This window comes from Pinus tabuliformis, chromosome 1_1 (assembly GCF_031772625.1).
Source record: "Pinus tabuliformis cultivar Carrire ecotype Pingquan chromosome 1_1, CPIR1, whole genome shotgun sequence".
Taxonomy (NCBI): domain Eukaryota; kingdom Viridiplantae; phylum Streptophyta; class Pinopsida; order Pinales; family Pinaceae; genus Pinus; species Pinus tabuliformis.
This window is the reverse complement of record NC_142297.1, coordinates 643704238-643716158: the sequence shown is the minus strand read 5'-3', so window position 1 is coordinate 643716158 and position 11921 is coordinate 643704238.

Below are 11921 nucleotides of genomic sequence, written 5' to 3'. Positions count from 1 at the left end.
CTCTTCTTTCTCTTCCTTCTTCTTTTACTTATTTACTAATTTCTTCTCATAGTCTACAAAAAATATATCTACCATGTTTGTCATCAGGTAGAAAGCCTTGTAGAGATATTTGTCTTTCTCCATTTTCCTTCCTCGTGTTGTACATCCAATCTCTGGTTATCAATAACACTTGCAATTCACATTAGTAAGGAGACTGCTCTAATAACAAACTTGATCCGAAATATTTGATTTACCAACCTTGTCCAAGATATTTTCTTCAGTTGATTTTAGTATAATTGCATGAAAGAGAATGTAAAAACCATATGTGCAAATACTTAAAAAGAAGAAACATAAAGGAGACCATAAAGACAATGCACACAAAAGTTTGATAATGGAATTCGTCCTGTGTGGACTACATCTTCAGGCCCTACTTCAATTGTTGGGGGGGGGCGGACTTCATTCATCTCAACAAAAAAAAAAAAGGCAAGTACATAGAAAAATACATCATTATACCTCCAATCCTAGGAGTGACTAAAATCTCAGCTACCCAAAACATAACGATCACAACACCATAAGGTATGTCCCTTCCTCTTGAGACTTTTAACTGTAAACATGACCTACTTCTGAAAGGTGCATTGTTGTCTCGAACTTCATTCCCAATAATTAATGAAGAAAGCAATTTTATGCCACGGCCCTTGAAAATCCACTACTCAGATGAAAAAATTGACTACACCATTGCGATATTTGTGAAATTTTGGTTAAAATGAGTATAAATTTGGCCACATTTCGCTAATGTCAATTCTAGCCCGTAAGGGAATCTTTTAGATTCCTCACAGCATCAAAATGGAATATTCCCCCAGAATATTCTGCCTCTGAAACCTCACCGTCAAGGTTCTGCATGTAGAGTTCCCTCGGCTTTGGGTTCTATTGTACTGTTAACGTTCCACGACCTTCCACGTTTTGTGATCCTTCCCATCCATTGCAAATGACATGGCTTATATAACAAACCTTTAGTGGAATAAACAAAGCCCTGCCCATTGGGTGGTTGGCTAGCGGAATAAGTTTAGTTCATGGGCAGCTGGGCTAAACGGGGGTTCAAAACCCATCGACCCCATCCAACACATGTTTTAATACATAAAAAAAAAATTAGTTCATTGACATAACCATTGCAACCGATATATAACATATGTTGTTAACAATACATTACAATTTGTTTTATATATAACCATATATATTACCCATGGTTATAACATGTCATTCTTAATATATAAAGAACCTTCGATCATATCCATGACCATATTTATATGGTTCATTATAATTTTTCTTTATATGCCTCACGGGGGTAATACATTAAATATATATATATATATATATATATATATATATATATATATATATATATATATATATATATAATTTCAATATATATATATATATATAATTTCAATATTGTTTCTTTGTCTTTTGTAGGACCAAAGGAGTCAATGATTGGTCACCATATGTCAATGACTAGTATGACAATAGTTGGCTTCCATGTAAGCCTTGGATCCCATGTGGCATGTTGTAGGCCCCCCTTTTCTTTCTTTCCCTCTCAACTTCAAACTGTGATAAGTTGGTCATACAGACTCGGATTTGAGTGTTATTTATGCCACAGGAATCATAGCAACGAACACTTCAATTTGTTGTCAATGTTGTTGATATTCAAGGACTTTTAAATTCGAGCCTTTAGAGATCCACTTGGATCATTCCTCCCCATTTAAGGACTTTTGATCCTCTAAAAGTATAAACAGTACTACGATCTTGATCTACATAACAAATGTCTCTGGAAGGCCACACTTTAGTCTCCTTCACCTGTGTACTTAAGAGCGAGAAGTGATGAAACCGACTCCTATATCCATATGCAAACATGTAGTTTTTAATACACGTCCAACTTGCAAGATTCCAAACATGACTATACTTGCGAAGAGTTTATAATACACTCATGGTCAATTTTACCTTAAAAAACAATACCCTTTGCTATCCAACTAAAAGGCCAAAATATCACTATTTTTCACTCATAAGTGATGTTATACACTTCATCACTTTTACAAACATTAAAAAGAAATATTTTATTTACAATGGTGGTCATGCCAAACTACTTAGAAAATATACCCCTTTCTTACCTAACTAGGTTAATGGGCTCTCTTCTCGTAGTTGGCTTCCTTGCTGAACTGCTTCATTGGTTAGTTACTTCATAGGTGCTTTCTTATGCTCCCTGTCCTTCTTTGGGTGTAGCTCTACATGGAGCTTCTAACATGTGGCTCTTTGATGTCCACCCTTGTTGTAATGGTTGTAATGATTCTTCTTCCTTCAAAATTTCTTTACCTTCCTTTTCCCCTAATGTGGAGAGGGATCCCTATGTCATGTCTCCTTCCAGGTCGACATAACTTTCCCCGAATAATTGTCTCTGGTGCAATTCTAGTCAGGAGAGCTTGCTTTAGCTCTTCCTTTGGAATTCTCACTATCAATGAAATTTTGTTATGTTCCCGTAGCATCCTGCACTGACCCAAACTTGTCACTTGAAGACTCTCCTATTTCTCCCTTTCTAACATAGCCCAATTGTTGGGGCCTTAGTTTTGATTATGCAAAGGTTTTGATTATTTTGGCGGGCTAGAGAATAGGGAGGAAACGAGCGGCAACAACGGTTAGCTTGCGGGAAGGATCGCTGGACTGCAAAGCAAGAATAGACAGTTGCGGAGGGGTTGCGGCAAGGTGGTAGTGGAAGACAAAGGCAACCGAGCAGACAGGAAGGAGGAGGGGCAGCCGAGGGGAAGAACAATCGAGCGGGAACTAGCATTCCAAGCTTCAGGGAAGAATATAAAAGGAGAAGGCCCGTAAGGAAGAAGGGTTTGTCAGTTAGTATGTTGAGGTTGGTATTTCGAAGAAGATAGTCGATTGTGGCATACTGGTACCAAAATGCATAGGCTTAGCTGAGTAGGATCTTCGAGCTAGAGAATGAGCCCGTGAGTTTGTAAACAGGTACTCCTTATAATTATCTGTGGCAAATGCCGAGATATCTTGTAATGTTTTATTGTTGAATTAATATAAAGGAAAGGTCAGATTGGTTGCGTAGCATAATGTGTATGAGTCCATATGATGTGGTGACCCTTTTAAAATTTTGAAATGTCTCGTAAGATTCATGTGTGTAGTAGTTTCTGTATATTGGATGGTATATTGTTATCTTGACTATGTATGAAATGTTGTATATTTCCTATCGGTTGGTGATTCCTTGACTCCATGATGAACCCTTCTTATTTTTGGTTGCAACACGCCTTGGGTGAGACTCCTTACCCCTTGGGTAAGGTAAAAGTGTCGGCATTGTCCTAGACTACAACGAACCATTGTTGGCTTTCCACGCTTGAACCCAGGGTCTTTTCCCTTGATGACTCTTTCATTCCAACAAATGGTTCCGTTGTCGGGACCTGAAGTTCCAAGAACTGGTTCAGAACATGGTGTCGAGGATATTCAAGAAAGAGGTTAGGGATTAATCACCAAATAGATCATTTTATAGCATAGACAAGCTATCCACAGGAATCAACCGATTGGCAAGGTGAGTGAAGGGATTTTATATGCTGACGGTATTAATGACCAATATGAGATATTCTGGTGCAAATTCCTAGAAGACTTGTACAATTGGTTAAGAAGGTTGAAAGGTCAGAATCGATTAGGGGAGTCGACACCAGTTCGCCACAATTGGACTTCCTCAGATATCGTATTGATTCAACAGTAAAACATTACAAGGTATCTCGGCATTCGGTGCAGGTAATTACAAGGAGTACCCATTTACAGACTCATAGGCTCATTCTCTAGCTCAAAGATCCTGCTCAGCTAAGCCTTTGCATTCTGGTACCAGTTTGTCGCAACCAGCTATCTTCTTCGCAACACCAACCTCAATATACTAACTGACCAACCCCTCTTCCTTATGGGCCTTCTCCTTTTATATTCTTCCCTGCTGCTTGGACTACTAGTTCCTGCTCAACTGTTCTTCCCCTCGACTGCCCCTCCTCCTTCATGTCCGCTCGGTTGCCTTTGTCTTCCACTGCCACCTTGCTGCAACCCCTCGTCAACTACCTATTCTTGCTTTGTGGTCCAGCTGTCCTTCCCACAAGCTAATGTTGTTGCCACTTGTTTCCTCCCTGTTCTTTGGCCCGCCAAAATAATCAAAACCTTTGCAAAATCAAAACGAAGGCCCCAACACCAATCCTGCATATCACGATAGTTCCACCACTTGGATGTGATTCACAATGCCTTGGCCATTAACTCTTAAGCCTTTGCCTTAATATCTAATTTTTTTTGTTAACTTAAAACCAATGCCTGTAGTATGCTTTTCAAATCCACCAAAATCATCAACATAATGTGAAAAATAAATTGAAGAATCACTGACACTGTTTACCTCAGTTCCAATTCCGAAGCGGATGATGATGGATTTACTAAGCCTTCTCTTCTCTTCAACTTTTCCAAGGCCTCTTTTGTGTCTCGTAGTTGAAGTTGCAATCCTTGCATCTCCTTTTCTACTTCTTTTAGAAGTCTTCTCAGCCCAACATCCTCTTATTAAATTCTCTAGTGATGAGAACAAGATGAAGATCAAGAACATTCACTTGAATATGGAGATGGAGGTTCTCCTTTATTTACCGGAGCATTTTCCTTTTTTTCTCTTCCTTCCTCTTTTCAATTTATTCTCATAATCTGTAAACAATATATCTACCATGTTTTCCATCTCGTAGAAATCCTTTTAGATATATTTGCCTTTCTCCATTTTCCCTCCTCGTGTTGCACATTCAATATTTCGTTATCATTCACACTTGCAATTCACATCAACAAGAAGACTGCTCTAATACCAAACCTGATCCAAAATCTTTGATTTACCAGCCTTACCCAAGATATTTTCTTTGGTTGATGTTAACAAAATTGCATGAAAGAGCATGTATTTGAAAATACCTAAAGAAGAAGCAACATAAAGGAGACCATGAATACATTGCACTCAAAAGTTTGATAACAGATTTCATCCAGTGTGGACTACCTCTTCGGACCCTTCTTCAATAGTGGGGAGGTTTCTTCGTTCATCTCAGCAGAAATAAAGGAAAGTACATGGAAAAATACATCATTATACCTCCAATCCTTGGAGTGGCTCGAACGTCGACTACCAAAAACACAAAAATCACAACACCAAAAGGTTTGTCTTGTCCTCCTGAGACTTTCAACTATAAACATGAACTACTTCTGAAAGTTGAATTGTTGTCTCGATCTTTGTGCACAATAGTTAATGAAGAAAGTGAGTTTCTACCATGACCCCTGAAATCCGCTGCTTAGATGCAAAAATTGACTACACCATTGCGATCATTGCAAATTCTGGTTAAAATGAGTATAAAGTTGGTCACATTCCGACAATGTCAATTTTGGTCCCTGAAGGAATCTTTTGGATTCCTCACAACATCAAAATGGAATATTCCCACAAAATATTCCGCCTTTGGAACCTCATCATCAAGGTTTCACACATAGGTTTCCCGCAACTCCAAGTTTTGTTGTTCTGTCAATGTTCCACAACCTTTCACGTTTTGTGTTCCTCCCCATCCATTAAAAATGACATGACTTATATAACAAACATTTGGCGGAATAAAGAAAGCCCCACCCATTGGGTGGTTGGTTGGAAGATGTTGGCATTATGATACAAGTATGACTCAAGTGTTGTCCTTGATGGAAACTCACTTAGATGACAGATCATAGTTCAGACTCATAGAATGAAGAAAGAAAGGTATACGCAGGTTCACTATATACCAAGTCGCGTATATACGCAGGTTCACTATATACCAAGTCGTGTACACACACAGGTTCACTATATACCAAGTCGCGTATATATGCAGGTTCACTATATACCAAGTAGTGTATACACGCAAGTTCACTATATACAAGGGTGCGTATAACATACACAGGCACTTTCACAGAAAGAAAGGCGCATACATGTCAGAAACCTAAGTTTTGGTCCGTGGTATTTGGTCCATGGTATTTGGTCCAAGGTATTGACCCCAGGTATTGGGTCCAAGGTATTGGTCATACGTGGTTTTGGACCATGGTATTGAGTGAGGTCTAAACCTATATAAGGAGAAGAAGATCATTAGGCCAATGGAAGTGGGCAAGGAATGAATATCTGATGAAGTGTGAGATCTAGTATGCTGGTTATGGGTTTGTGATGCTTTGCTTGATTTGAATCAAGGATGCACCTATGCAGTTGATGATGGATGATGGATCGGGATCATAAGGCTTGGAATGTATTATCATTATGTGGTTTGATCATAGATAGACTAGATCTGAATTATTGACGCATGTTTTATTGTATAAATGTTATAATCTAGGTATGACTGATGTTTGGAATAGCTGCAAAGTTATGAGTAAATATTTGCAGATCTGTACGCAGATTGTCTTTAGTAAAAGCGCGTATACACGCTGTTTTGGTTCATCATAGTAGCGTATACATTGTGAGATATGATATTTGAAGTTGCAGCTGGATCTGGTTGTCGTTGCAAAGTTATGTGTTCTCCTCTGTGTTCTGGTGACTGTGTTTTGTTGATAGGGTTTTAGTGATTCAGTGTTCGGTGATTCAGAAATGAATGATGCAAGTGTAGTTGATGGTTGTATTGCAGTGGTGATTGATTTTGTGCTTCAATGTTGTTGATGGGTCCAATATGAAAATTGGATGAAACGTGGCCTTCATATTATGGTGTTGTGATGAATCAAGAAGGTTGTAGCCTTCAGTAGGCCAGTGCCTACGTACTAGTAAATGGATCAGCTAGTACAAGAGCTAGGGTGTTGTAGCTCCCTTCCAGTAGTAGCTGGAGAATGAGAGAAGGTTGTAGCCTTCTGCAGGTGGGTGCCTGCGTACTGGTATGAGTCTGCGCCAGTACAAGATTGTAAACAAGTTTTTTCTTATCTTAAAGAAAACAACAGCAGGTGGTGTTTGCCCTGCATTGGATTTCCTACTTATATCATGGTGTTCATGTGTGCTTCTTATGTGTGATGATCTGTTCTATTTTACTGCACCTACTTACTGTTCATATGGTTAATGAAGTTCTGATGCATTGATTAAAGATCAACATATGATGGATTAATTGAATCATAAGTTTACTAGATATACGCTAGTTGCATTAAACATAGTTGTGTTTACACGCAAGTTCCCTTAACTGAAGTAGCGTATATGAATCTGAGTATGGAAATGAAAAAATTAGTGATTTTCTAATACTGATTCAACCCCCCCCCTCTTAGTATTATTTCCAGCAATTGGGATCAAAGAAGATCCTTTGCTAGAAGCTTGATCGCTTGAAGGAGATCCATAGAACAATGGGAAAGAAAGCACGTCAGAAGAAGAAGAAAACTCAATGGAATAGTGACCGCCTATCAATAAGTGGAAGCAGGTATTTAGATTCTGAATCACCTCAGATTGAAGATGAACAAGAAAATGAAGCATCAGATAAAATCATAAATCAACAAGATCTATTTAACAAAAGGGAGAGTGCCCTCATAGAAGAAGTTATCAGCTTAAAAGCTCAACTAGAGTGTGCCTTCAGAGTACGTCAAATGTTGCAAGAGTAGAATAAAGAACAAGAAAATGAGATTCTCAAACTAAGGCAGCAAGTGGAAGAAGGAAGAAAGTCTGAAGCAATATTGAAGAAGAAATATCTGGAAAAGGAAGAACAACATCAGGTTGAGGTAAATATCTTGAAAGGTAAATTAGAAGAAAAAGATAAATTGTTACGATTTCAAGACAGTACTAAGATTTTGGATGATATTCTTAGTAGTCAAAGGTCTCCTGCTATCAAAACTGGCCTTGGTTTTTATGAATTTGTTGAAGATGAATCTAGCTCACAAGGTGAGACAAGGAACTCTAATGCAAAATCTGAAATTCTCAACAAGGAGATGAGAGGTCAAACCCATCAACAACCAAGGAAAGATAGTCTTCAAAGAAAATCATTTGCTCCTAACTATGGAAGTGATAGATAGTTATTTCCTCTAAAGAATAAATGTTACATGTATGTCATAGTTCTGGACATGTTGTAGCCAGATGCAGAAGTAGAATGGTTCAAGACCGTCACACAGAAATATCATCACGTTCCAGGTACTTTAAGGGGTATTGTTTTACTTGCAATATGTTTGGTCACAAAGTTGTTGATTGCTACAGAAGGAATATGAAACATGTAAGATGTTATGCATGTAACAAATTTGGACATATAGCAAAGGAATGCAGGAGAAGACATTGGGCACAATACCAAAAGGAGAAAACATCATCACAGTTGAAGATATGGAAGAAAAAGGAAGTAAAGTTAGAAAGATGTGGCATAGCAGAGTATATAGACATGACAGACTCAGAGAAAGCTGAAAGTATGGAACCTCAGTGTTCTAAATCTCATACGAAAGTTTCATGAAGACAAGTCGCGTGTATACACTAGTTTGAAGCTGCATAGTCGTGTATATGTTGGTTTGAGGAAAAGCAGTGAGACAGACTCAGGAAAAAGGGTCTGATATGATTCAGTCCATTATTTGCTTTGTTTGATAATGGTTACAATTTGCTGATGATGTGTGGAAATGTGTTGGTACTCATAAGATGTTGTTTAGAAGGGCTTTTCATCCTAACTTGATGATGATGATGCTTCAATACTTCTTGCTGATATATGCATGATCAGATCTGACAGTGAACAAATGGCACAGGTTCAGGGGGAGCATATGCTTCAAATAATGCATTGTTGGCATTATGGTTAGAATTCTTTGGTGATAATGCTTATGTGGCTAAATGATACATCTTGCTACTTATTGTTGGTTGGTCAAAAGAATGGTATTGTAGGTTACAGGTTGCTGATGTTGATGAGAGATGCTTATGGTGCAGATCATATGGTGTATGATAGTTGCTAATGACTATCATGGTCTTGTTTAGGTCATTGGTCTTTGTTAAAAATGTCATGTATTTCTTTTAAAGACCCATGAGTCATATGATGTAATTTGTAACCCCACTTTGCATGGGAAGGATGATGTAATAATGTCTATTTTAGTCATGTATAAACATTTGGTATATCCCCACTTGGTTGGGTGGATGAGTCAAAATGGTGTATCCCCACTTGGTTGGGAGATTGATGTATGTATGAGTCATTGGTGATAGGAAGGTCATACTCACTTAGTTGAGTTGTAGAGTCATGTTATTCTTTTGAAAAATATCTTTGCAGACTCTGCATGTGCTTAGGGGGAGCATGGACAGATTGGTACATCTTGGCATGTACAAAGGGGAGTTTGACTAGAGAATTTAAAATGTGCTCAGAGGAAGCATGGACGGATTGGTATATCTCAGCATGTACAAAGGGAGAGATCAATCAGAGATTTCAGCATGTACTCAGGGGGAGTATGGACATCAGAATGTATATCAAGGGAGAGAATATCTTGGTTTGCCCTTTGCCCTTGATGTCAAAGGGGGAGAGTGACTTGGTGTGGTTGTTGCCATCAAGTCCAAAGGGGGGGATTGTTGGCATTATGATATAGGTATGACTCAAGTGTTGTCCTTGATGGCAACTCACTCAGATGACAGATCATAGTTCAGACTCACAGAATGAAGAAAGAAACGTATACGCAGGTTCACTATATACCAAGTTGCGTATATACGCAGGTTCACTATATACCAAGTTGTGTGCACATGCAGGTTCACTATATACCAAGTTGCGTATATACACAGGTTCACTATATACCAAGTAGTGTATACACGCAGGTTCATTATATACAAGGGCGCGTATAACGTACACACGCACTTTTACAGAAGGAAAGGCGTGTACATGTTGGAAAACTAAGTTTTGGTCCGTGGTATTTGGTCCATGGTATTTTGGTATTGGCCCGTGGTATTTGGTTCGAGGTATTGACCCCAGGTATTGGGTCCAATGTATTGGTCCTACGTGGTTTTGGACCATGGTATTGAGAGAGGTCTAAACCTATATAAGGAGAAGAAGATCATTAGGCCAATGGAAGTGTGCAAGGATTGAATATCTGATGAAGTGTGAGATCTAGTATGTTGGTTATGGGTTTGTGATGCTTTGCTTGATCTGAATCAAGGATGCACCTATGCAGTTGATGATGGATGATGGATCGGGATCATAAGGCTTGGAATGTATTATCATTATGTGGTTTGATCATGGATAGACTAGATCTGAATTATTGACGCACGTTTTATTGTATAAATGTTATAATCTGGGTATGACTGATGTTTGGAATAGTTGCAAAGTTATGAGTAAATATTTGCAAATTTGTACGCGGGTTGTCTTTGGTAAAAGTGTGTATACACGTTGGTTTGGTTCATCATAGTAGCGTATACATTGTGAGATATGATATTTGAAGTTGCAGTTGGATCTGGTTGTTGTTGCAAAGTTTTGTGTTCTGCTCTGTGTTCTGGTGACTATGTTTTGTTGACAGGGTTTCAGTGATTCATTGTTTGGTGATTCAGAAATGAATGATGCAAGTGTAGTTGATGGTTGTATTGCAGTGGTGATTGATTTTGTGCTTCAATGTTATTGATGGGTCCAATATGAAAATTGGATGAAATGTGGCCTTCATATTATGGTGTTGTGATGAATCAAGAAGGTTGTAGCCTTCAGTAGGCTGACGCCTACATACTAGTAAATAGATCGGCTAGTACAACAACAGCTAGGGGGTTGTAGCTCCCTTCCAGTAGTAGCTGGAGAACGAGAGAAGGTTGTAGCCTTCTACAGGTGGGTGCCTACATACTGGTATGAGTCTGCACCAGTACAAGATTGTAAACAGGTTTTTCTTATCTTAAAGAAAACAACAACAGGTGGTTTTTGTCCCACATTGGGTTTCCACCTTATATCATGGTGTTCATGTGTGCTTCTTATCTGTGATGATCTATTCTATTTTACTGCACCTTTTTATTGTTCATATGGTTAATGAAGTTCTGATTCACTGATTAAAGATAAACATATAATGGATTAACTGAATCATAAGTTTACTGGATATACGCTAGTTCCATTAAACATGGTTGCATGTACACGCGGATTCCCTTAACTGAAGTAGCGTATATGAATCTATGTATGGAAATGAAAAAGTTAGTGATTTGCTAATACTGATTCAACCCCCCCCAGTATTATTTCCAACAGAAGACTAAGTTTAGGTCATGGGTGGTTGGGCTGATCGGGGATTCAAAACCTGCCGACCCCATCCAACACATGTTTTAATACATAAATAATTTTGTTTGTTCACATAATTGTTGTGACCGATATATAACATCCATCATTAACAATACATTACAATTTGTTTTATATATATGGTATTAAATAACCATATATAACGAACCTCCAATCGGACTCATGACCATATTTACATGGTTCGTTATAATTTTGTTTTATATGCATATATATATATATATATATATATATATATATATATATATATATATATTCTTTGTCTTTTGTAGGACCAAAGGAGCCAATAAATGGTCGCCATATGTCAATGATTGGTATGCCAATAGTTGCCTCCCATGTAAGTTGTGGGTTCCATGTGCAATGTCGTAGGCCCCCCTTTTCATGCTTGTCTTGTTAACTTCAAACTATGATAACTTGGTCATATGAACTCAGCTTTAGTGTCGTTTGCATCATTGGAATTGTAACGTCGAACACTTGAACTTGGTGTCAATGTTATTGAGATTTTAGGAATTTGAAATTTGAACCTTTAGGGATTTACCTGGATCATATGTCTCTTGGTATCTTGGGTATAAAATACACTTGAGATTTTTTATTTTACATACACACTTATCACTCGCACATCTCTCTCTTACACACATTGTGATATCTACTTTATTTTCATGGTTATTAGTCTTGAATTTCTGTGTGATTTGATGAAGATAAAATAATTATAATATATATTCA